This window comes from Mycteria americana, chromosome 3 (genome assembly GCF_035582795.1).
Source record: "Mycteria americana isolate JAX WOST 10 ecotype Jacksonville Zoo and Gardens chromosome 3, USCA_MyAme_1.0, whole genome shotgun sequence".
Lineage (NCBI taxonomy): Eukaryota > Metazoa > Chordata > Aves > Ciconiiformes > Ciconiidae > Mycteria > Mycteria americana.
This window is the reverse complement of record NC_134367.1, coordinates 69151677-69177801: the sequence shown is the minus strand read 5'-3', so window position 1 is coordinate 69177801 and position 26125 is coordinate 69151677. Positions and strand designations below refer to the sequence as shown.

Genomic DNA, 26125 nt, shown 5'->3' with positions numbered 1-26125 from the left:
TTTTTTTGCTGGTGTCTAGCATAGGAACTATACTTTGCTCAGGTCCTGCTTGAGCAACAAAAATAGAGCTTGAATGACAGACTTCTTGTTGCTTCTTTTTGAAGCAGTAAATTTTATCTTGGTGGGCTTTCACTGCTAAGGGTTGAACTAGTGCTTCACTTCTTGCTTTCAGTCTGAGTGGAAAGTATCTTGTCTACTGGAGGAAGAGCATGGTAGAATAATTACCTAAAAGACACTTATTTGAACTCCATTTCTTATTTGCTACTTATTTATACTTAGCTCTAAAAAAGCTTGAAAGTACACTTGTTTGTGTTTTATGAGGTAAACAGTTGCTCTTGGGTAGTTACTGTAACTTTGAACAGGCTTATAAATACCACTTTCATTAACACAAATGCAAAAGCTAAAGAGTAATATTTCACAGAAAGATGAGAGAGATCTCTAAAGCAAGGTAAGAAAATTTGAACAATGCAAACAAAGGATTTATGTTAAATGAAAAGAGAGGGGTGGAAACTGAAAATGCAGCTTCCTCTTAAAGCAATAGCAGCTCATTTTTTAATTGAAAATTACACTAATTGGTGCTTTGGTTTTTGTTCAAGCCTCAGATTTTTTTTTTTAGTTTATTTATTAACGGCCTTCAAACAAAGCTGTGTAATATGACCATAGTGTACCACAAAAGCAAATAAGCCTACATACTGTCACATATTTAGGTACTTTCAGAAACTGTGGGATAAACTAATTCTGGAGGGTGGGGTGTTTTAACATGGGGGTTGGCAGCACAGCAAGGTGACCCTGAGTTAGTATAGATAGGGATTATAATGAATTTCTTAGCTTGTTACCAATGCGTAAGTCCCCTTCTCTCTGGTACAACAGTTAGCCCAGGGAGAATAATTGTCCAGTGCAATAAAGGAGGAAATAACCAACAATCAGTAGAGACAATGGATGTGGCCTCAAGAAAGAGAATGTGTCGAAAGAAAATAGAATATGCTTCCAGGAATTCCACCATTTTACCTGAGAGAACCCAGATTGAGTGGATTTGACTTTGTAGCTAAACTGCCAGTGTTATTTCATAAAAAGGTAGGCATCTAAATCCATTTGGAATGAAGAATGATATAGTGCTTTTGTTTGTTTAGAAATTTAATGTGCTTATAATGATAGTTTGGTTTTTGTTCTATGTAGCACAGTGCTGAGAGCTAGATGGCTACTGTGATGTGCTATACAAAAACTTCTCCAAGTGCTGTTGTATGTTAACAAATACTATTTTACAGTCTTTCCAGAATTGTAGGGTGTATTCAAAAGCGTATCTTCTGATTCTTTTTTTTTTTTTTTTTAATGTGGCATAACAACAGATTTTACTGTTTTTTCTCACTCAGGTTAACTCTGTAGGGCCACCTCAAGTATGCGAGAACAAACTAGAGAACATGTATTTTAGTCATTAACAGGATTGTTTACTGTGAGCTGAAGTAAACAGGATTGTTTACTTTAAATTTAAAATAATGGTATTTCATGGTGTCATTAAAATTCCTTATTTTAACTTTTCTTAGTTGGCATAATGACCATAAAAGTGTCCGATTTCAGTCAGCCCCTAGGTTGAGCTTGCAAAAGTAGGGCTCTAAAAACCATGCGTGTGTGTATGTGTGTATATATGTATATATATATAAAAGATCAACAAGTCTTTAATCATATAAACTAACACAGAGGTATATTTGTATATTTGAGAGGTATATTTGTAATCAATCTTTTTGCAGTTCCTAATTCCACAGCAGATTCTGATCCTTTTCTCACACTGACTTGTTGATTATCCCACAAATGATCCAATTAAAGCTGGCGGTGGTTACTGTGAAATGAGGCATTAGTCGGTATGGCAGAATTGGGTGTCCATGTTTGTCTTGTAATTCAGACTTTGGCAAGACTTACATGTGCTACACCAAATTAAGGATTCAATAAATTGGTGAAGCTCATAATGATGGAAGAACAAATTCTTCCTAAACTAGGTCATGGTCTTTGGTCTTATGACTTAACAATTAATAAGAAATTTAAATAGGGTCTCTGATAGAAATATGATGTGGAGCTTTTTTTTTTTTAATGTAGAATAGAAATAATATTTTACCCATCTTTGTTTCATATAAAAGATTTTCAGGACTGAAGACTTAACAATTTGAAGGCAGACCAGTAAGGGGAGCTCTTACCAATATTTTAAACGGCTTTTTAAAAAATTGCTGCAGCATGGGCAATGGTGAGTCAGAGACTTACCGTGCTTTGGAACATTAATATCTTTCTCTCTGGATATGCTTTCAGCTGGAAATGAACATTCAACTTCAAAGGATCCTTCTGGAAAGATATTTGCAGTAGGAGATTTTGGAATGTAGTATCTTTAGCTCTGAAATTTCGTAGATGTTTAGTTATCCAGTGTTTTCTTTCTATGCTTAGGTGCACAGTCCTGTTACATTAAAATGATGCATCTGAAATGTGGTCTTCCTTTCAGATGTTACTGGTAGGTCTGTGTATCTCCACACCACTAGCCTGCTTTAGGAGTTGCTCTGTATTGAATTACATTATTTTTAGTGAGCATAAATCACAGGAAGACATTGTTGATACAGTCAGAAGTAGCTTTTATGAAATTTTTTTCTCTTTATTTCCTCATCATGCAAAATGCATGTGATTGGAGGATACCTGTTCCTCAGACCACATGTACCATACCATATGGAAGACATGTACAACAACTATTCAATCTTACTGTATTTCAGTCTACACTGGGAATTTCTGCATCTATATCCCTACGGTGTTGCTAATAGTACATAGAAATGAGACATATAGAAAGTTTTTTCCATCATTACCCCAAGAAGTGACTAGCTTTTTTGGTTTACACCTATATAAAGATAAAATTCAGTATGTTCCCTAAACAAACAAACAAAAAACCCACACCACCTACCAGTTAAGTTTTAATACGAGGGGAAAAAAACCCTAATACCTTGGATATTAGTGGTTGTATTTTTCATATAGACAGAAAAAGTAATTTCCTCTCCTCTGATTGTGTAGCAATAATAAGCAGATTAACTGCAGAATAGAAACAGACTATAAAATTGCTGTCCAGTGAACAAATTTAAAAAGTGAAAATTTTAGAGTATTATTGTTAGCTTTTAGCCTTTTGTGCTTGAGCAATTCAAGATGTTACTAACAACAACAAGTATTAGGTTCCTGGAAAAAAAATTCATTTTCAAATTAATATTTTTCTTTTACAAAAGAAAAGCAGGCTCATAATACCCATGCAGGAATGTGCTCGAACACACCAAACAAAACCCACCCAACACCAAAACTGACAGGTAATTGATTAGCCATAAAACTAGCCCCTCAGGAAAGAAACAGCAAGCAAAATTTCTGGATGGCTATAGATTGAAGGAGCTGGCTGTCAGAGCTATACAGTTGTTCACTTTTCTATTACAGAAAAGATTGACCCAGTCATAAATTACAGGATGTGCAGAACGATGGGTATACTTGCAGCTGGAAGAGATCACTTGCAGATAGGAAAGTATTGCACATTTCTACAGTGTTGGCATAGCTGATACACTGTCAGTGTGAGAGGTAAATGTACTAAGCAAACCTCTCTAATCTGTCAGCATTTTGTATGTTGTGTTTCTGATGTTTCGAAGCTAGAGGGATGAGGTAGGAGGACAAAAGAGAAAGAAGATAGGAAAGAGGGGGAAGAGTATTTTAGGCTTGTAACTAGCATTTCCTGTTAATTCTGAAGTTGAACAAGATCACAAAGAGCATAATGACAAAGTTGAGAGAGATTGCACTCAATTTTAATTTTGTATCAAAAAATGTACTTGCAATTAACTAAAACTTAATTGGTTTACAGGAGGTCCTGTATTTATCATCAGAGCCAACATACCACGAGGACTGGGAGAGCAAGTTTTCTTAATGTTATGCCTGTTATTCTACCTTGCTTCTGTCCTGGATGGGACCACTTTTCCATGTGGAATGATAGCGTAGTTGTGCTTCCTTTTAATCTCTGGATTATCCTACATTGGCAACTTTATTGGGTGTAAAATGTGTTTTGCATGTGTGTGGTATGTATATCATTAGATATATAGGTATTCCAGAAGCTAGATATTCAGCAGTGATGAGTAACCCTGGAATAATGATAGCCTTCTGTATCATTAACCAGCTTGAAATTAAAGACAAGAAAGAAAAATCTCTCTTCAATTGTCATATGAAGCATACTCCCTGCATTTGATTTTACTTTTGCTCTAAACTGAGACTAATTAGATCTTTTAATTTTGGGAAAGTTAAAGTCAGTATAAAATTGAAGAGGCCTTGTTTCTTAAGGAATATTTGCAATGGATATTGTCAAGCACAGCCATTGCGAGGTCAGTGTGGTAGAGGACTGACACAGCTTTTTGCTGCTGGCCAGGTTGCCATTTGGGCAAAGGCAGCTGCAAACAGCATTTGAGAGGAGCAGGAGAGTAGGGATGAGGAGTGGGCAAGTCTAAGCATCTGAACAAATCTGTCAGGAGGACCAGGGAACCTGAAGTCTTGGAACTAGTAAATGTTTCCCCTTTTGGCTTTGAGTAGTGTTTTTTTAAAAGCTATTTCTGCCTGTTTAGCCTGCTGTGTGACAGCAGGAGCCAGAAGGAGCTGTAGGGAGTGGGAAGGAGGGATTCTGAGGGTGTATGTGTTTCAGAAGGTGGTTCCTAAAGTTGTTTGCTACAAGCATGAAAAACTAGACCAAGCTTTTCAACATGCAGAGTTATTCTAGCTAATTTCTTTTTTAAAATGTACTACAAAACAAAAGGAACTGTGAAGGTGTTGGAAAGAACTTTTATTGTTCAAATTGCTAACTACAAGAAGCAACCCGCTACACCTCTCAATTTGAAACAGTGAAGGAGGCTTTCATGTAGTGCATTTTTTCATTATTGTCATAGTTACATGAAGATCATAACCAAAACAAGTCATAGAAACAAAGACAGAAGGCCGATATAAAAAGGCCTAAGTTTAAGACTAGTGGTCAGACACTGGCAATGCTTCGTCCTTGCTCAAGCTTGAGATTAACCGCTTGTGCACATATTTCAGTTTCTACTAGTCAGGAGGCTTGCCTTGGGACATCTGGGGCAGAATCATAAGTTGGATATGCTGGAAACTTGTCACTCTTGGGTCAAGGGAATGTCAAAGTCTGGATTTTTCAGTCTCAAAAACTGCTACACTCAAACGTGACAGGTACTTTGCTCCTTTGTCCTAGCACCTAGTATGTAATGATGACGGTGGTGCACATTCGTAATGTCTGTGACAATATGAAGTAATGCAATAACGAAGTATAGTGTACAATTAAAAGGGTGATGTACAGATTTAATTTTCTTCTCTTTTAAAAGTACAAAAATAAAAATACGTATGTGAATGACTTGTGTGTGCACCAGTAAGTATTGAATGCAATTCATTCTAAGTATGATCTCTGGCACCAAGTGATTGATCTTTTTTAATGAAGCAGCCATTCAAATATATGTAAATTGTGTAACAAGTGTTGAGAACATAGACAAAACACCAAGTCATTAGTTCCAGTTTCTTCCAGGTGCTGGTAAGAAAATCATTAAAAAATAATAAATATACAAAGCAAATATTAGCAAAGCAATTAAGGGTTTGTTTATGCAAATGTGACCTTATTACCAAGTGCAGTGAGCTTACTACTCAGCGTTGTTCTGCTAGCTTTCAAGACCTGATTGTATGTGATACTAAGCACTACATTTTAACAGTAATGTTTTTACTTCCACCTTACTACTAGAGCTGTGAAAATTAGTTCTCTCTGAGAAGGGAAGGTGTTAACAACATTATTTTGGTGAGACTATCTCACTGCTTAAAGAATAGTTCACCTTTAAATTAACTACTATGATCTAGTGGAGAAGTGAAAAGTCTGACATTGCTCTGTGTTCTCAAGCGGATGGCTTTCCTTTGCCCTAATGTAGATTTCCCCATCTGTAAAATGGGGATAAGGGTACTTATTTTTCTGCTACTCCCACTAAGCAGGACTGCAGCCTTGCTTTGTATTCTATCTATACAAAGTGCACAATAGAAGTCTGTCCTGCTGTCTGTTCCTATTAAAATGTAAGTGTTCTCTAGTAGAAGTAAATGCTGGGGTACTTCATAATATACATAGGAAAATATGCATTCAGTTGTAGGAGATACTACTATGCTAGTATGTTAGCTTACATACATGCATGTTAAATACTGCTGTCAATCGAAGATTCTTAGGTCTTCATAGCACCTCATCCTGGCCTAACCACGATTCTGAGTGACAGGTTAGGAATACTGGGGGGGGGGTGGTGTCTATATATTTGTATATATATAAATACACACAAAAAATAACTGTGTACGTATGTGTGTGTACATATATATGTATACACAGTGTGTATATATAATCACTGAAGCTACAGTATGCTTACCTCATGTGAGAAAGATACCCTTCCTTGCCCAACAATATTTCTTACAATTTAGGGAGGAAAGGGATGCTTTTTCAGTCCTTGCACCGAGTAGCATCACTGTAAGCCTCAAACAGGTGGTGGGGTTCTCCAGGGGAAGCAAACATAGGAAATTGGGGTGCTAATAAGGATAACCAGACGTTTCACATCTGGTATTTATTTTGTGTCCTTCTAAAACTGGGTTTAAAATGATCAGTGAGATCCATAATCAGGCATTCATGAAAGTAAGGTTCTTTTCTTTGTACATAGAGCTGCTTTTTATCATTGTATTATATTTTGCTAAAACCGTAAAAAATGCAAAAAACAATCAGTATTCTTGCAGTGTATTTTCCTACTGTTAAATCTAGATTGAAATTATTGTTCCATTGGAGTTAAAGGACTTAAATATTTGAGCATGTTCGTTTATAGGACTACCCACAGCAAATGCAGGTATCATGCTTTAATTGTGTTATCTTTTAACAATTAACATTTGATTTTGCAGCAATCTCTGTTGTATTTTCTACTATGGAAGGTGATAGTACAGAGGATACTTATTTGGGACTCTGATAAACTGTTGTTAAAATATTTTGATGGCTTTGCTCTTATTCTTTCAGATTTTTCAAGAACTCTCTCTTTATTTTTGGATTTGTTGTCTCCATTGAATTTTGAAAAAAAAGGATTGCTTAAGCTTTGCTGTGCTGTCCTCTTACTTGAACTGCTCATGAGACCACACTTTGAAATGATAAGAGGCTTTGAAGAACCTATATATATATATATATATATATGGCATTGGTCTCTGTAGAGTTAAGCCAAAAAAGATGTAAATTTATATGTTGGCCATTAAAGCACTTGCCTGAAAAGCCTAGGGTCCTTGGAAGTATTTCCACCAGCTGCTATTTATTTTAATATTCTAATGTGGGTTTTGCTGAGAAGGTTATATTAATTGCTTTTTTATACTGTAGACATATTCAAAGGTCTCACTTTGAACTAGGGTTTCATAATGCTAAACTTCTTACGAAATGCATAAGAAGAGGGCCTAACCTGATGTAGCAAATGAAATAGGCAAAAATTGACTGTTTGTTGTTTTTCCTTTTTCCTACCTTAGTTATCTGGACTTACTAGATCCGCAACCTTAAATTAAACTGCCTTTAGGATGAGATTAATTATGAAGAGCTACATCCCCAAGAGAGACTTAAAAACAAACAAACAAACAAAAAGCTCTGAGTTAAACTAAGGGATTCAAAAGGATCTTAACAGTAATGGTTACATTTGATTTTTCAGGTGTGCTTTCCCTTTCTCATGGAGCATATGGAACACTTCAAGGAAGTGATTGTATTATCAAAAAAACAACCACTCTTGACTTTACATATAAAGAGTATATAGAGAACTATCAGCTCACCAGTTCTGGGAATATAATGCCTGCAGAAATCACAGTGTTGTTCTTTGAAGCGGTAATGTTGCTTGCATTTGGAAGGCAACCAAGTCCTGTGCTTTGTTTTCTGTCCCAACATACCCAAGTTGTATATAAATGAGCATGAACGGAGTGAGCTTCTGAATGGGGAAGAAATCATGAAAAGTGAAATGACATAGGAAAAAAAAATTATGTCTGCAGTGAAAACATTTAATGTGAGAGAGTGTGAATATTTTACCTGAAGAGAAAAAAATTGAGATGTTCTTGTTGGGCAGACTAAGGAAGGTGAGTTGAAGAAATTGTTTCCTTGTGTTTTCTTCTTGAAATAAAAAATGTTGACATTCAAAAAAGTTCATGTAGTTGCTCATAGACAAGTGGGATTTATCATCTGCCTTCATGAATGGTCATAGCTAGTTATTTTAAAGGTGTCTGCCTTTAAAAAAAAAAAAAGGACGTACTGTAAGAAAATCATCTGGAAAAAGAGGCCAGCCTTTGGTTGCTTAGGGGGTTGTGAATATGGGATTAATGGTTTATGGAAATGGACAGATATTGGAGTAGCTGCTTACCCTCACAGCTGGGTAAGATGTAAAAGCATAGGCCTGGTCATGATTGAAATGAACAGAGCTGAGTTCCTTCTGAAAAGGCACGTGTCTTACTGCCTTTGACCTTAAATTCACAATATTCCAATAGTAAAAATGAATTTACAAACTTTTCTGTACAGTTTCTTGACTGATCTTTTATTATCCAGCCAAGCTGGCTAGGTAACTAAGCTTTTCTTTAGATCAGTAATACCAAGAAGCGAGTGGAAACACAGCTTTTAAAAAAATGTAGGGTTTTTAGGCTTCATAATAAAATTGACAGTGTTGCATGATATGATTTTGATAACACAATTTTAGGTTAATGTCTCTATTCATTTGTACTGCTGAAGTTGCATTAAATGTTGCAGTTGGACTATTGAAATGTTCATGCTGTTAGCTCCATAATATAATTAACTGGTCCTTTAGGTCAAGCTTGCTACACTGGAGGAAGGGATGGAGTAGACTAGTGAAGGACAAGGTTGTATCTCCCCTTTGAGTTATCTATGTTTTGTACATATCTTTAAAAAATCCTTCGGAGTATGAAAGAAGTGGGTTTTCAAGTGCTTGATTATCCTAGAGATGTACCTTTAGTCACAGAAAAAGTACAAAATAGTAGTTGCACAAAACTGATGCAATACAGTAGTGGTATTTTCCTAAGTGTGATCTGCCTTTGCATTTATAGAGCAGCAGTGTCCTGTAGGCAAGTTAAAAGAGCATGTGCTGTTGCTTAAACAATAAAGGTTTTGACTTGTGTTTTCACTTTGGAAGCTGAGGCCTTGTCGTAACTGCAAGGATACTTCTGGGTTCCAGTCACTCAGATTATGGCCTTGATTTGAGACTGCTGTTGCTCCTCTCCTTGCACATGGGTGAATGCTGTAGTCCATCTCTGATGTGGAATCAGGTCTTGTTGATTCACGCATGCAGACGAAAAAGATGGGCAATTGCTCCTCTGTTGCAGGGTTTAAACGTAGCCTGAAGTACCTAGTTCTAGTTCCTGGGACTCGAGTGAGTCTGTGTGAATTTGGTTTTGGAAAATAAATGTGTTATGTTGGTAGAATGAGCTGCAGCAATGATGAGAGTTCATCTTCCTGTGTATTTTCCTTAAGTCCTCAACGTGTAATAGGGTGCAGAATGGGTAGGACTCCTGCAAGGTATCACTTGAAGTTATGGTCATAGTTTGTAGAGGCTGGTAAACAGCTACCAGACATAGTTTTCTCTTGTGATTATGAACCCGGCTACAGAAAATTTCTAACCCAGCTGAGAGAAGGGCCTAGTAGGCAACACTGTTACAGTGTAGTTAATGAGCCATGGGTGGAGAGGACAGGATTACAAAGGGGGTTAAAGCTGCAGCTGTGTTTTGGAATCCTCTCTGTGATGTTTTTTGCTTTACTGCCTAAACGTAATTCTTATGATGGCCTGTAAATTAGGAATTGAGCTAAGGCACAGATGGCTTAAGTGAAACACAAGAATTGAGTGATAGAGTGGTTTTAACTATTTTGGCTCTTCAAAATTTTCTACTGAAGAAGTAATCCCAATATAATAAATGTAAGCCTACCAATAAGGAGAGTGGTGGTGGTTGTCTTTTGCAGCTATCCAGGAGGTAGTTCAGGGACTCTGGTCTTCGCAGCTCACCAGTTGATAATAACTGCTGTAATGCACCCAGAAATGGGGCCCTAACTCCCTGATAACTTTTTATTGCGCTTTAGCTATAGGACTGTTATTCTACCTTTGAGAGATGCCCAAAGGTTTAGCCTGTGTAGTGCAAGTGAAAATCTTCAATAAAAAAGCAACTTTTTTCTAAATGAGAATTATATTAACAGATGAAATCTCTACCTAGCTCTAACATTATCTCAGGCTTCAGTTTTCCAGGTTTTCACAGACCTAGCTGGTCCTCTGGCACCAAGTTTGGCCCCTTCTTGCTATAGGTTGTAAGATAAAATCCTTATGGAGCTTTGGGGAATAGTGTGAAAAATATTTCCCTTTTTAGTTTCTGCAATGGTCAGTAAGTTTTGATTACTAAATCCAGCAGGGGATTGGGCATTTTCAGTTCATTCCCTGTGTACTATTCCTTATATGGCTTTTTTTTAGAGCTGATAGTTATAGTTTGATCCTGGTTTCCTTAAAACCACGGGGTGCTTTGTACTTTTTATGTTTAGGCGTTTCGTTGCTCCTTTCTGAAGAAAGCGAATGTGCACTGCATGTGATATCAGAATACAGCTTCAGTGCTTGTTTGCAATACAAATCCCCTTTTTACTGCGGCTCCCCCAGGTCTTGTAGTGTCGACATCTCTGGATTGTATCCTGAATTGCCAAGTTGGGGATAAAGGCATTCTCTCACGTGAGACACCCCCTTGACTCTTTCTCGTAAGCGTTGTTTTCTGGGAGCAACGCTTACGCTTAGCATGGGGCACTAGTCAACACGGTTAATTTTCACTCGCTGTGGCTTTTAAGTCAGGATGCAGGACTACAGTGGTGCCAGCGCCCGTGATTTGTGCTGGGAGGAGTGTTGCTGCCCCAGCTATTGGCACCAACTTCTTTTCCTTCCCTCTGGTAGCCCTGAAGTGGGAGGGGAAAGTCAGCTCCAAGTGCTTTGTTATCACATAACCCCCAGTATCGTATACAGCTTGCTGTAACGCACGTTGTCTTTTCTTTTTCAGAGGAGGGTAAGGAAGGTAAGGGGCTGAGGGGGGACGGGGACGCGGGGGCGGCAGCCTTGGCTCCCCACGGCTGTTTCCCCTTGTCAAATGAGCTGTTATCACGTCGCGTTACAGTGTCACGCCGTCATGGCGCTGGCCGGGCCCCGCGAATGGGTCGTGGCCTTGCAGGGGGCGCCGGGGGCTGCCGGCGGTTCCGCGGGGGAGGGTTTGGGGAGCAACCCCCCCGCCCAGCCCGGCGGAGCGGCCCCGGCGGCGCCCGGCGCTGCGGGAGAGGCGGCGGGGGCGGAGCCGGGCCGGGGAAGTGTGGTGGTCACGTGGCGGGGTCACGTGGCGGGGGAGTCGGGCCCAGCCGCCGCCGCTCCGGTAGCGGTGAGAGACGGAGCCGGGAGGGCGGGCAGGGAGGGAGGGAGGGGCGGGCGCGGGGAGGGAGCGAGCCCTGGGGTGCGAGTGGCCGCCGCCCGCTCCGCCGCCGCGCCCCGCCGAGGTGAGTGCGGGGGGGCGATGCGCGGGGCAGGGCCGCAGGGCGGGGGCGCCGCCGGGGGCGGGATGGGCCGGGCGCTGTGCGGGGCCGCGGGCGGCTCCGGGGCTGTTTTCCTTTTGTTCCGGTGGGCAGCTGCGTGCCGGCGGCCGGCAGAGCGCTCCGTTTTTGTGGGGGGGGTCCCGGGGCGCCGCCGGGACGTGCGCATCCGTTGTGTGCCGCGGGCTGCGTCCTTTCTGTGGCGGTCCCCCCGCGCGCCTGCCGGACACCGGCCGGGCTGAGCCTCGGCCGCCGGCCGGCGTCGATCCTGCCTCCCCCCTCAGCCCCAGCAACGGGGGCGGGAGGCGGGCGACGGGCTGGAAACCTCGGTCCTTCCGTTATACCTGCGGCTCCGGGCGCTCGGAAAGCCGGGCGGTGGGTTGGGGGTGGTCCCCGCCCTGTCCCGGAGGGCGCCGCTCCGCCTCGCCGAGCGGCCGGGGTCCGGCAGCGGCCGGCGCTCCGGGAGCCGCGGGCGGCGGCGGAGCCGGGAGCGGTGGCGCTGCCTCCGGCATCACCTGTGACCCGCCGCGCACCGCCTGTAGCGCTGCGATTTTTCCTGGTTTTTCTTCTTCTTCTTTATTTTTTCCTACACCCCCCCCCCCCCCCCCTTTCTCGAGGGAGGGGGCAGACGGTTAGGAAATCTCCCCTGCGATACGGTAAAATTCGCCTAGCGAGTGCAACTCCTCCGTGTTCTTTTGTGTTGTGTCTTCACATCACGCCTTTCAATAAACGTCTGCGTGCGAACATGTTCGAGCACCTTGGCTTCCTAAAGGTTTCCTGAAAAGTGCAGGAATCATTTACCAATTCAGTACTTAAATTCGACCTAAAGAGTAAAACATACAATTAAAACAGCTGTATGGGATCAGATCAAAGGTCCGTCTAGTTTAGATTCCAGTTTCTGCAAGTGGCACATAGCAGATGCTTAGGGAGCACCATAACAACAGGGTGAGCGTGCTGTGAAGCCTTGGGAAACCAGCCAGGCCTCCAGCAATTTGAGGTTAAGGGACTTCCTGAGTCAAATGTGATGTTTTAGTATTTAAGAGCCCTTTTTCTTCCATAACTTAGATATACGTATTTTAAAAAAAGAACAAGGCAAAGGCCTCTTAATAGAAAAGATTTTTCTTTGCCTTTAAAAAAAAAATATAATTGCACTTGTATTATTGTCGTAGGCAATTTCATTTTGCCGGGATGAAATTTGCCTGTCCAAGGATTACTGATTCATGAGCAACCTATTGCATTTTAAATAGGTAAGGGGTATTTGCAACAGATATTTTCTACACGTATGGGAGCTGTAAATAATAAAATTGGTTTTTAATGTCTGTTTTTACAAATCATTTGCAAAATTTAAGTCTTAAAACCTAAAATATCTGTTTAATAAAACGCAGAATAGTAAGAACTTGCTCAAAATAGCAAGTGTTTTACTGTAATAAAATATTGACAGCTTTGAAGATGATTATATGAACCACTAACATTTAACTATTAACTCTTTAAGCTTGAAGAGTTAACTTATATGAAAAGAAGAGGTTTGTTAACGGAACTGTTTTCTCACTACATTAAGATTTCTGGTAAAATTATTTCAATAATACCATCATAGATTTTTCCATAATAGCAAAATCATGGTGATCCCTAGGGATGTTCGCTATCAACTTGATCCTGCAATCCTAATTCAAGAAATAGCTTCATGTGAGAAGCTCCTAACCTGATTGCTCTTATAAGGAACATTTGCACGAGTGGGCCTCATTTTTCACAGGCAATGTGAATGTCAAGCAAAGCAGAGCTATTTCAAAAACCTGCATATTCCCCCACGCCCCCAATGGAATTTTATAAGAAGGTCATTATCAGTTTCTTGGGGGCTGAAAGGAGGTAGTGGGTTGGGCTGTGTGTGTGTATATCTATATATATATATTTATAAGATTAAAAATAGCTAAGAAAACTGACAACTATAACTGTTGTGAATGACTTTCATGGAAAGATGATTTTTTTTTTTTTGTACAACACATCACTGTTTCTAACAACAGACTGTGGAATTTGTTCTCATCTAGTCAACAGATGTTTATTCTAAAACCCTTAACATATTTCACTATTCTATAAAAACCCTACTCTCTTTGAACTATACTGAGCTCCTGATGGACAGCTTAAAGTATTCAATATATTTTCTTCAGTAAGTTGATGAATAGATTTAAAGGGTTCTATTGTAAGCTTACACCAAGAAAACTGTGGCAATGCAACTTTCCTTAGCTCACTGAATCATTTTTATCACAAAAAAAATGATTCGTTCAGCTGAACTTTCAAATAAAATTAGGGTTTTTTTATAACTAGCCTCTAGGAAAAGTTGTACTTGTTTTATGTACTTGTTAAGCATACTTATAGTACACAGCTTTTAACAGTACTTTTCATTAGTAGGTCTCAAAGCACCTTGCAAAAGAATTCAGTGTAATTGTTCTCTTCTTATCTAAGGGTAATTATTCTCATCTTATCTAGTGCTCATAAAGAGATCATTGTCTGCCTGTGAGTGCTGTAAGAAGCTCTATAAGAAGGTCTAACAATAAAGTCAGATTTTTGATTTAAATTTTTTTACAATAAAAAACCCACAAACTCACCTTGCTGTTTTGTACAGTTTTGTGTTGTAGCATTTTTATTTTGTTTTATGATGCCTGAGGTAATTTCATACTGTACCTCCATACCAAGGTTGGAAGCTAAGCCTGTGCTTTAAGTAGAACTGACTTCTCTTCTTGGTGTCAGAAGAGACCCTGCTGAAGACTTAACCAAATTCGTTGATGAGTTAGAGCATGATTCAAGACAGTTTCTGTTAAGGTGATCGAAGTAGTAATGGTGCATATCTTTACTTCAGTTACCAGTGAGCTTGGCTGCTAAGACAGTTTGTACAGATGTCTGTTGGTATCTATCAGGAAACAAAAAGGGGTGTATGTGTGTGTGAATGAGTGAGTTACATGGCCAGCATCCTCGTATCTTCTTGGTTTTCCTTCATTTCCACCTTGCAGAGCTGGTAGAAATGGTACGGAATCTCACATTTCATTTTTTTGACTGGAACCACCAGTTGCAGTGACCTTCGGTGTCCCATTTTTGTAATGCATCTGGTAGCAGAACAAAATTCTGATGCTAGAGGTGTGAAGTGCATACCCTTAAATTGTTTTCCAACTACCTCTATCAGTTGGGGTGTGCAGATGCTATCACTAGTTATATTATTGGTGCATTTTAATAGCTTAGTTTAGGACCTGGGGTCTTCTACTGGTTTGATATTTTCCAAAATAGGACAGAAAGCCATTTATTTGCTTTTTATTTCAAGGCAATACATTAAAGCATTGTCATTTAGGGATACAATATAAGTTAGGAAATATATGAAAGATTTGATAATGGAAGGATTATAATTTGGGAACTACATAGTATACTATATATTAAATAGTATGGGAACTTTATTCCCAGATAGTGTAATGCTATCCAGAAACATGAGCTCGTACAGCTTAGATCTAAGTTGTAAATTAAAGGACGAAGGCTTGCCTACTGTAACGAAGCGTTTGCTAGCAGTCTCACAGGTGTAGTCAGTGATTTCAGTTGACTCTCTGTAAAAACAATGCCTGCTTGTTGGCAGGCTAGCATCTAGACTTCAGTTAGATCTGTGTAGATTCAGATTATTTGGCAAAAAGGTGCAAGAGAAAACAGTCTGAGAGGTCTTCCAAGAATAAGCTGTTCTGTCTATTCCTGTGTTCATTGTTTTTGTGTGACTCTTATTTTGATCCATGCTTTTGTATTTGATCCATTATTTCTATGTTGTGTTATTTTTAACTATGCCTTTGTTTACATCATTTTACAGTACTTAAAACTTCAATATCTTTTAAATGGTCTATGATAATAGTTTTCACTTTGTGCTTATACCCATGAAAGACCTTAGTATTACTCAGCTGCACAGAACCTTGATAGCTATAATATATCAAGGCTGGTCTGGAGAACCTCCTACTGGAAAGCTGGGCTGTTTGTGTAGCGTGGAGGTCCTGATTAATTTGTGATTGTTGCCTTCTGCATAATTTCAGAGCTAGCAGACCCAGCTGATAGTCGTACATTTTCCTAGTACCTAGTACCTTGGGTTTGAACAGTCTCCAACATCCTTGTCTAGCGCAAAGTACTCCTTGCGAAGCATGTACTTGAAGATTAACTCTTCCTTTAGAATATAAAGATCTAGCACTTCTCAGTACTAATATCAATCCATCCTATCAGTTCTTCCTCTGTTTTGTACGTGCGATGGAATAGATTCCTGTTCTTTGAAGATACTCTTTTCATTAAATATTTGCTGAAGCAAATATATTGCAGCTAAATTGATTTCTAAATAAAATCTTCATATATCTCTTGTTTCACTAGTTTGAATAATAATTGCAAAGTAAAATTTGGAAGAAGGCCAAACCCATTCATATAGCCATTTAAAGAAAACTACTGCAAATACGTTACCAATGGTACCTGGCACCACTTAAGCAGATGAAAGGAGCCATAAATGTTGGACACAATATGAAAGAAAAGAATCTTTCTGCATGTATATTAAGAATACTATCAAAGAGCCGTGTTTTTGAAGATAAGTAGCAAATAAAGTTATTGCGAAAAGCAAAGGTTGGCTGCCCGCTGTGATTGTGATGGATCACAGTCCCCAGGAGGCTCTTTAGTTGGAGAAAGACCATAGCTAACAAAATTCTTAAATTGTGAGAGGGAGAGAGCGCTCTCACTTTTATTCTGTTTTGGTGCAGTATCTAATACAGTGGGAGTGCTGGTCTGTTGGGCATACAAGCATTACGAGCCATGCTATTGCTGCCTGTGCTTGATAAAGAACAGATCCCCCTATTCTAATGGCATGCTGGAATGACTTCTAGGAAATCCTTTCAGTTGTAAATAACTAAAAAATAAAACACAACTCCAAAGATCTACCTGTCTAAAATCTGAGTAAAATACACAAAAGGGAGATTGACTAACACAAATCCTTTCTTGCAGATAATATAGGCTGTGGATAATAGTTAATGTTGTATAAAAATATAAAAAATGTTACTTATAAAGCTGTTTTAAGTGTTAAGTAAAACTTGAAAGGAGGAGTGAATTCAGCTAAGGGAGAAGGAAGAAGGGTTATATATTTGTGGTGTCTTCCCCAGCTCTCATGAGTGATGTATATATAAGTATATTAAGAACTGTTACTATATAAATATCTTGGCTGCCATACAAGTGCCCTAAATAGTGTTTGGAAATGAGGGAATTGAACAGTGTAGGTGTTGCACCAGCTTTAGATATTTTACCTTCCTTTTTCCCAGGCACAAAAATATGGACGTAGGAATGGCATATCAGCTCAGACCAAAGGTGTTTCTGCATCAATATCTTGTTTTTAACAGTGGATGATAGCAGATGCCTAGGGAAGAGTATCATAGGGCGTGCAAATAGCTGAGTACCTGAAGGAAGTGTCACTGGCTTCTAGCAGGATGCAGTTTAGGGGTCTCTGGGGAGGTGATCAGGTATTTAATAATTTGGGTTTTAATAGTTGTGGTGAATTTATGCAATCTCTTTTTGAACCATTGATAGTTTTAGCATCCACAGCATCCTGTGACACAGGAATGACAGAAATACAAGTGTCCATTTTTAGTTAGACTGTTGCCATCTTAAAAGTTACAATCCTCCACTCCTTTCATTTTGCATCGTGAAAAACCCTGTTATTTTTAATTTGTAGAGTCTGATATCAAACTTGTGTGGATAAAGTTCACTGCTTGATGTGTACACATGGAATGTCAGACCTTGTGTGCAGACTCTTTCTTTTTATTTACTGAGAAATATAAAAAAGAACTCTTAATGAAATCTTCTCACTTTCAGTAATGTCCGGTTTGTTCACGCTTTGCATTTCTCTTAAAATGGAACCTGAGAACTGCTTATAGCCAGTTTTGCTCTTAGCAATGTATCTTTTTGTAAAAACTGCAGCATTCCTATCTCTATATGAATTGTATCTGTAGAAACATTGCAAGCATAAAAAGCTTGCTTTTGAAAAGTAATTGCCAAGTTTGTGATTGTTTATAAGAATGAAGAAAGTTTTGATTCAGATTTTGGTGTGAAGTTTCTGTAGTTGAGTAGCAGAGGACCGGTATTATACCCATATTTATCATATGGTCATCCAAAAAAAAAGTAAGACATTCCCAAATAGTTTGGAAACAGAACAGTATGTAAATGAAATGGCTCTTTCCTATGGCCAATACTTGAACTTTCACTTAATCTGTAAAGAAACAGTGATATAAATCAACCCGTTTGGTTTGCCTTTCCAGACTTGGATCGCTCTGGAGACTGCTGAGGACTTTTCCAGTTTGATATGGACTTATCCCTGGCTTGGGTTCCTCCTTCCTCCTCTTGAGTGTGAGGGTTTGTTAGCAGATCTTTAAAGATATTTGATTGTTTGATGCCTAAGGAAAAGGATCCTTTGGGGGGGGGGGGGGAGGGAGAGAGAGAGGGAGAGAGAGAATGGCTCTGTGTGTGTGTATGTATATATATATATTTTTTTTTTTAATTTGTCAGAACAGAAAATGGGGCTACAGCTCCCATTGTCCTGTAGGTCTTTACAAATTTAATTAGATAAGGCAATGAAAGTGGTTGAATTCTAGGAGAGAGATTTAAATAAATGCATTTGCATCTTATAATAACATGGGAAGCTATGCAGTGAAAATCTGCTATCTTACATGAATGATCAAGGGATAAAATCAAACCAGCTCATGTAACAGGTATGCGATTTGGAACCATTTGCAGTTTTTCCAAAGCAGAGCTGAAGATATAAAAAAGAAAAAAAAATATTAGCGGGATGGGGGAAGGGACATGGTTCTTTGAAAGATACCTATAGCAAGCCCTATTATGAATTGTGGTAGACCACCATGAGCAAGAATTAGTCTGTTTCTCTCAACAACAAAAACTTCAGTGCAGCAACAGGGTTCTATTAAAAGCAAATGTAAATCATAGGATTAAGTGATCAAGTCCTCTTCCTCTGAGTTACAGACCTTCCAGAGGTGGATTCCTTCCAGATTTTGCCAGCCGGCTGAGGACACATTCTTTCTTCCTTTATACCAGTAGAATAACCCTGTGGAACATGTATTAAATCCAATATATGTTATTTCCCAGTGTTGCAAAGAGAATTTTTGAATTTGAAAGTCTGTTCACTGGACCTGTAATAAGATTGAGGAAAGTATACTGTATAAAAAAGTATAATTTGAGCTCAGTACTCGTGCTAGGAGTATGCCTGTACAGTGTTAGTCCCTCCCTTGTACTTCTTTTTATTAATAAAGGAATTGGAGATTGCTCTTTCTTCCAAGAATTTAAATGAGACACCACTGATGTTGTAGCTTGGGAGATGAGGAAGAAGATTATATGGAAAATTCTCATAACACGGTTTCATTTTCAGTACTGTGTTGGTGGGTTTTGCAATCGTTATTATTAATACAGAGAGCAGATGACCTGAATAGTGGTTTGGTTGTTCTGGGCTAAAAGTGACCAGTAATGCTGAAAGATTTCATAAAAGATAATGTCCTATTTTCACGAGATGCAAAAGTAAAGTCTTTTGCCACTGTCATAGGGAGGTTATATTCCAAAGGTTGGATAGTTACTTAATTCAGTCTTCCCCTTCCCCCTTTGGAGTTTGGTTTAAATAATTCTGGTGTGAGGAAGCTTCTAGTTGGTTTGGAGAGAAAATATTTGTGATTTAATTGCCTAGTGCTGTGCCGATAGTATGAGCTCTTGCTGGTTTTAAAATAGTGTTGCTCATTGAAACTCCAGAAATACTGGGAAAACTTTGTTATCTGTTTTGGATTTGAATTTGTGTCCTCGTCATCCAAGGATGAGTGTGAAAACCAAGAAATCACCGGCATTAGCTGTATGTTGGACAGAGAATGAAAACTCTCCTAAAACAATCAAATGACCTTTGCATGGGAAATGATAATATGATTTTTATAGTGTCTTCAGGAGTAGATCTGCTACTAGTTGTCCATTTTTTAGGTTAAGGAAGATATAATGGGACAGATGTGTCGTGAGGATTTGGATCATATTGATTTGCCTCCAGCTGCATTATCGCAGTTTTGACAGTTGTCATGGCTGATGACTGAGTGTCCATACTGATGTGCAACTATCTATTTGTTTTCACTTACATCTACTTCTGCTTTGTTTTGTTGGTGTGTAGACTAAGATCTCATTGCTTTCTGAGCCTAACATTTGCTCAAGCTCTTGGAATAACTTTTCTCCCTTGGAGTATCTTAAGATGTTTGGGTTGTTACCTTCTTCCCTGGCAGGACTAGTGTGGAAGCATTGAATGAAGGATCTTTAAATGCTGACAACGCTCTGTTCTGTTTCTATTTTGGTTGCCCCAAATGACATTTTTGAATGCACTTCTCTGTGTGGGCTGATAACACTAGTGGTAAGAATAGGTCTGAGGTGATGCAGGTTGAATGAGAGAGCACTGGAGAACATACTAAAGAGTACATGACTTCTTTGAGCTTGTGTCCTTGATTAGGCTGGGGATTTTAGGGGGGTGTGTGTGGTCTATTTTTTGTGTGGGTTTTTTTTTTTGTTTGTTTGTGTTTGATGGTTTTTTTTTTTTACAATGGTTAGGACAGTTTCTTCCAATCTTTCTGGTAAGAGTTGTGACCCTGTTTCCTGGATGCTGATATTGTTTTTGTCTTTGCCTTCATTGAAATTTACAATTTTGCAATTTTGTGGTATGCTAGGTGAGATTGTGTTTTGTTATTGCTTCCTTGTTTCCTCTACACCTTTACAGCAAATACAGTCAGGAAAGAAATCTTGGGGTTTTTTGTTTTGTTTTAAAGCACCTCGTTATGTTAGCTGATCTAAAAATCTATCTGGAAAATTGCCCCAACTTAAAAATAAATAACAATTGCACACAGACATACTTGGCTGCACAGCAAGATCTCTTTTTAGAAAAGGGTTCTGTTCTGTTTTCACTTAATTTTAATGATCTGGAGTTTTACCTTCATTTGAGAAATCCTAATGAATTTTGGCATCTTTTGCAGTCCTTCCTAACAGATAAATGCATACGTCCTCTGGATCAGATTTCAGAATCATTTGTGTAGGGGAAGCCCTGCTTATCTGTCAGATAACCTCAAGTATTCCAATAATTCCTAGTGTGTTTGAAGTTCTGCCTCTGCTTGTTTGGTGTTTACTCTAGCAGGGTCTTGTGATGGGGAAGGTGAAGTAGGCCGTAGGAGGTTGCTGCCGTACAAATACAACATATAAAAAAGCAACTGCAATCCCATGTAGATGAGTGTTCTGATGAAATGTTGTTTTTATTTTTTAAATGAACCTGTGTCAGTCTAAGTTAACAGTTACACTTGGATTTTATTTTTGTTGTGCATTAGTTGATGATTACAGCAGCAGACTGGGAGTCAGAACTCCTATACTTCTCTCTCAGTTCTGTCATGAGCTTCTGTATTGCCTTGAGATGCTTAATTTCTTTTACTCAGCAGTATAATGGGAATAATGCTATTTTCCTACTTCTTCTAGGATCACTGAAGCTAGTAGAGCACTTCTAGGACACTGGATAAAAGGTTCAAAGTTCAGGATCATGTTAAAAGAAATCATCATGCAGTTGGAAATGAGTCAAATGTTTGTTCAACTGAAGATGAATAGGCTAGGTAAAGGTTAAACTAAAAAAGTTGCAGAAAGAGAGGGGATTGAAATAGGACAGGCTAAGCTATAAATACTGTTATGTGACTCATTATTTCCTTGTTTTCTTGTTGATTCTTGAGACTATGAACTCTTGGCCTATCACTTAACGTCTGTAAACCATGAGACACAGCAATGATGCTAAAGTAATGATACTTTAAAATAATAAGATTGGCAAAAGTGAATGCCTGGATGAGGTACCTGTGTAGGGCACATATTCGAACATAGCCACTAAAGCGCTCTGGTACTTGAAAGACTCCTCTACCTGTTTGTAGCAGATGGTGAATCATGGAAAGGGTCCACAGTGTTGCTATAGTAGAATATGGTGTGTTGGGAGTTAGCAATGACAAGTCTATATCGCTCGTTCATTGGCAAGGGTGCATTTGTGATGGAAAGGTTGATTCAACAGCTTAATGCATTTCTTTCTCTCCTATGTAATAGAAAATGCATCCATTGACTATTCGGCTTTATCCATAGAGATGCTTTTTGGCCGCAGATTTTTGAGTAAGGTTGTGGGAGTTTTCATTTTCACAATCCTTTAGCAATGTCTGTGTTTACTGAAGCAGTACAAATAAAGCAGGGGTGCTCTTTTGTTGAAAAGTCTCATCCTACCAGTTTGGGATTGTTTCTGGAGGGCAGACTCCTAATTCCTATAATAATTTTCTTCAATACTTACTCAGCTATCATGCCCCAGATTTATGTTTGAACAGTGTAGTATATGAGATGCAAAATACAATTTACCCATGTCATGGATTTGTTAAGACAAGAATTAAACATTAAGGTTATATAGCCTAAACTTCTGCACAGCACTGTCTTTGCATTATATGTGACGTTCGGTGCTTAGGTTAAACTAAAGCGGTGTTCAGAGAAAGTAATTATAGGATTTTCTATTATTGTTAGGCTTCAATTCATGATACAGGTATGAAGCTGGTTCTCTCATGTAGTCAACTGTTAGTAGGTCTGTTCTTTTCTTGCGCCTAGGTATAGGCGCCTTGTGAAGAGGAGAACAGTACTTCAAGACAAAGAGGCAAAGATAAAATTCCTTAGGTCACAGAGAGGGGTAAGAAAAGGCAAGAAGGTCCTTGCTTCTCATTTTGAGGCTTATCAGTGTTCTGGTGCAGATGTTTATTCAAAAATTTAACTGAACTAACAAAACATGCCATGAAAAATGCAATGAACTAAATTACGTTCTTTCATGATAATTCTCTTCGCTAGGTTTTTCATGTTGCGGTGCGAGGCTTCTTGGGTGCCTCACCTTGAGCTGCTTGCCACCTCTGTTTGTAACGTGTCTTGTTTACTTATCTTTTTCCTTTCTATTTTTTAAGAGACTTATTTGCCACCTCTGTTTGTAACGTGTCTTGTTTACTTATCTTTTTCCTTTTTATTTTTTAAGAGACTCATTCTCTGTCTTCAGAGGTTTACTTGCCTTCTTTGAGTAGCTGAGTAAATTTAGGGATCTCTTAGGGATTTAAATTTGTCAAAAGATGATAACACTGTCATGTTTCTTGCCTTGTCCCTCTGCATTTTTGAGTTTTTCTTTCAGGACAAGCTCCTGTGGCTATGAGGTTGATACTGTGCATAGGTCTCAAAGTGAGACTGTTAAGGTTTTTGCTCTCCAGACTGATGTTTGTTAGGTGGCCTGTACCATAGTACACAAGCCTTCTCTTTCAAGCTTTTCTTACAGGATATTTCAAAGCTGTCTGTTTTAAAGTATGAATAAGTGATAATAGAGGGGGAAAAGTTGTGGGAGATGCTGGTTTCCACACCAAAGAAAACTCTCAGAAGTGCACAGCTTGTTTGGCAGCATTAGGATATCTAGTGCACTTTGCAGCACGCTTGCTGTGAACTGACAGCCAAAGACCTTTTGTTCAGTGTTTTGGAAAATTTCAGGCCCAGAACTCTGGTCAAAACACTATTCGTACAAAAAACAGCATAGAGCCACTGCTCTGAAAGCCATAATCTCTCTTCTTATAGTAACATTTTCAGACTTAATGTAGAGATGTCCCGTACTCTCTACTGTTTGAAGGATCAAAGGCTTAAAAAACATGATACTTCAAATTGCGAGTTATTTTCCCTTGCACCCATTCACGTGGAGTATAGTCTGCAGAATTTTTCTGGTATTTACAAACGAAGTGGGCAAAAGGTTAGAATTTCCTAGGGTAGGTTTGTTTAGTCTGTGTTTGATTCTGCGCCCCCCCCCCCCAAATTTTGAAATCCTTACTGATGAGTCTAATTATAAACAAGACATTCCCTCATGCTAGTGATAAGTCTAAATCTGCCTTGGGACAATTACCTCTTTCTTAGCATGATGTCAGTGGAAAGCCTGAAAATGCTGCCACACAGCAGTTTGCTTTCTCAGCTAGAAAAGAAATGTTTGTCGGTGGCTTATTAGATCCTTAGTATCATAGAAATTTATTTTGCATAGTATAGTCATAACATCCTTCAGTCAAATGCCCTGGCTCTTTGTGGTTATACCCAAAATCAGCAGGGTATCATAGTGTGTTTGTAGTTTGAGCATATGAAGACATATTTTGCTGAACCTAGGCCTTGATCAGCTGGAAAGGGTGCTTCCTGCTTTCCACTGCTGGTTTTTGGTGCATGTTTGTGTTGTACAGAAACAAAAATGAAACAAAGGTATTGGTATTATACACAGGTTTTGAGTTGAGCCAGGCATGTTGGTTGTCAAAAGAGGGATTTTTGTTTGTCCTGTCCTGTTCCCCCAGCCCCAGTCATGGTATATGATTACAGTAACAGCCAAAGATGTGTCTAGAAAGAATGTAGCATGAGGATAACACACTCTCTCCTCTCAGGAGTTTGCAATCTGTATTTGTTTTTTAAGGCAAACACCTATTGTACACTTCTGTCAGTTGGGTCTTTATGGGAATAACAAGAAAGGAATCACTGCCATCTTAATTTTTTCATCGGCATTTTATCTCTGTTTTGCTTAATTGGTGATTGTATATTGTTTTTCTAATACCACACGCCTATCTCCCTATGTGAACTTAAAGTGTCTAATTTATTGAGACAGGATTGTCTTGCTTAGTGGATTTTATGAACATGTAATTTCTCATGTGAAATGATTTAGCATTTCATTGGCTTGCTAATAAAAAAATGCTTCAATAACTTTGGTTTTGTTTTCTTTTTTTTTTGCGTGTGTAAAAGTGTCTTACAAATGCTGTTGCTAGACTGAAGGACACAGATTCTCCCACCTCCCTCCCGCCAAACCCTGTATCCCTACTAAGCTAATTAAACATCCCTTGTACTAGATGGCAGATGATGCTCTCTGGTATGTGCGTACAGGCTGTTGGCCTGTTTAGTCAGTCCAGGAGATTGATACCATGCCTGAAGTCTGATTTGGGCCTTTTGCCCAAGAGCTTTAGCATCATGGCTTCATAATAAAACTGCATGAATTCCACATGTTAATCTAGTGCTCTTTTTACCCTGTGAACCACCTCCCTGTTCTCAGTATGACCTTAATTCACCCCATTTTCCCAGAAGGAAACTTGCACCTTGTGTTTCTACTTTCCTCTTAGAGGGATTCCCTCCAGCTCTGTCATTAGCTGCGTGACCAAGATAATGTTTGTCATGACCTGATGTCTCAGCTGGAAGGGAGCAGATCAGTCACTGGTCAGGTTGGAGCCAGCTTCTAAAGATTGACCTGTTGCTGCCGTATGACACTGCAGGGTTTGGCAAATAACAATTACAATTTTTCTTCTCATGCGTGCATACATAGATGGCTTCGAATGGCAGGGGAAGTAGAAGTACTAATTTCTCCTAATAGCTTCTCTCTAATAGCTTCTCTATTATGAACCTGACATATGCATTGTTGATGCCGTATTCATCCATCTGAAACCTTGTGTATGTTGAGATTCGAGGTATGAAGACTCTATCTTTTCCAGAAGTTTTAAAGAAATAAAACTAGTATGTCTAAAGGGCTTTAGCAGACAAAATATGTCAAAGTCTGGCTGTGACAGTTTGATATGTCTTCTCCTGCTGTACCTGGTAGAGACTATCACCAGTCCACTGTTGAATGATTAGAAGAGAATGTGTGCCTGTACCTCATGCAATTTACTTTAGAGTTTGGCTTTTTAGCTTGGTCTTAACCTTCATTGTCAGCTTTTAAACTGAGATTCAGGACCTTTTTGTGTTGTGATGGGAGTGCGGACGTGGGTCTGTAATGGAGGAGGAGCCTTTCTGACAACACCATAGTCAAAGTCTTTTCTTACTACGGTATGTTAGAGAGCATTTACAGGGTAGCTAAAAATGGATATAAAAAGATACTATTTTTAAGTGGAACTTTTTGTCTAAGTCTATTGTAGTAAATTTAGCCTTTAGCATAAGTTGTCAAATTTAAATAAAATAACTTTGCTAATAAATGAGTGTGTATTGCTTAAATATTTTTTGCTGAAGTTTTAAAGTACATCAGATCACTGAAATGAGGGAAATTGCTGGGTAAATAATTGGATTCAGTTTGCTGAAGAGGCAGATCAGCTTGCAACAGATTTTCTTCAGTAGGCATAGACAGAAAATTTGTGTTTATTTCAGTATAGTTTATGTCAATTATTTTTTTTTTTTTTTAAAGGAGAAACTGAAAAGGATTGTTTTCCTCTTGCAAAATGTAATAAAAATGAAATGTGATGTTGAGATCAACTATTTCTACTGATGTAGTGATGTAGTATCCAGAAAGTCACCTCAGTTCGCTAGCTAAAGATAATGCTTCCTTTGATTAAAAAAAAAAAGATACATTTAGTTTTCAATGAAAAACATGATTAATAGGGGCACATGAATCCAAAACATCTAGTGTAGTTTTACTAGCAACATTCTTTAAAT

At 38.9% G+C, this 26125-nt stretch overlaps 1 protein-coding gene across 11 annotated transcripts in view; it reads left to right on the top strand.

The window, feature by feature from the left end:
• The first annotated feature begins 11051 nt into the window (after window positions 1-11051).
• The window catches only part of TULP4 (TUB like protein 4), a 167496-nt gene continuing 152422 nt past the window's right edge, over window positions 11052-26125 (top strand). For 3 of the 11 annotated variants that reach the window (XR_012775279.1, XR_012775278.1, XM_075498896.1), the window contains exon 1: window positions 11400-11460. The gene's annotated coding sequence lies outside the window, so the exon portion shown is untranslated. Of the gene's footprint in view, window positions 11107-11399; window positions 11461-11502; window positions 11576-12777; window positions 12856-17532; window positions 17993-24828; window positions 24928-25041; window positions 25171-26125 lie in introns of those variants that run through there. The other 8 variants (XM_075498902.1, XM_075498899.1, XM_075498901.1 and 5 more) reach the window with 8 other exon arrangements.